Below are 992 nucleotides of genomic sequence, written 5' to 3'. Positions count from 1 at the left end.
ACTATTTTTTTTTTTTTTTTTTTTTTTTTTTTTTCCTGGGTTTTTTTTTTTTTTTTTTTTTTTTTTTTGGAATTCCCACTGGACACCTTGAGCTAACATTCATTTAGCTATAACTCAATCCTATGATCTTCCTTTGGTAACATGGGACTCCATTTGGGGGCTCTGTCTTCCCAATTATTTGGGGGTTTTATTTGGATTGCTTTCCCTTATGTATACTTCTTAGGGAGCTTCTACTGGATTGATTACTTTTATTTACTACCCCTAAAATGGCCCTTAATTTTAGATGTCTTTTTCCATATTCCTTTTCTCACTGTACACTGATATGCTTAGAGGCAAAACTGTTAATTAGTTTTTGATAAAGAATAGCTTCTGAGGTTGAACAAGGTGCCAGGCTTTTCTATACACATATGTAACATATTTGATTATGTTTCAGTTACCATACCTTATCCTCTGTCAAAAGCTTGTTTGATCAACTGTGTTTTTCTCTGAGGCCCTAATGCATAGAGAAATAACATAGCTTCTTCTTAAAATCAGGAACATACTTGGTAGAGCCAAAATACCCTGAATCCATGGCTTTGGGAGCTTTCCCCAGAGGCCTTGATGTATATATAGAGATGCTGAGGACCCAAATTTTCACTGAGTATGGGGATATGACTATCAGTTCCCAGGATGCTGTGTGCACAGCCAGTGATGATCTGAACAAACAGTGTTCCCCTCATTCAACAGTTTTTTTATTAGCTTCTTGATGCTTTCCAGACAACATATGATAGGTTCTACTAATTTTATTGCATTTTTAACCCAAAAAGAGTATATAAGAAAATGTACTTCATAATAAAGTTCGTTGGCAAAAGATATATCTTTTAGAAGACCTCCTGATCCTAAATTTTCTCATCTTTTCTGTATTTTATCCTTTTTATCTTCTGATCTCCTGGTACTGTCGACTAGGACTCAGTCACTGAGCAATGACCTGTTTGTCCTGGACATATTTCTTC

The sequence above is a fragment of the Mus pahari genome, unplaced genomic scaffold (genome assembly GCF_900095145.1).
Source record: "Mus pahari unplaced genomic scaffold, PAHARI_EIJ_v1.1 scaffold_13461_1, whole genome shotgun sequence".
NCBI lineage: Eukaryota > Metazoa > Chordata > Mammalia > Rodentia > Muridae > Mus > Mus pahari.
This window is presented reverse-complemented; position numbering follows the sequence as displayed.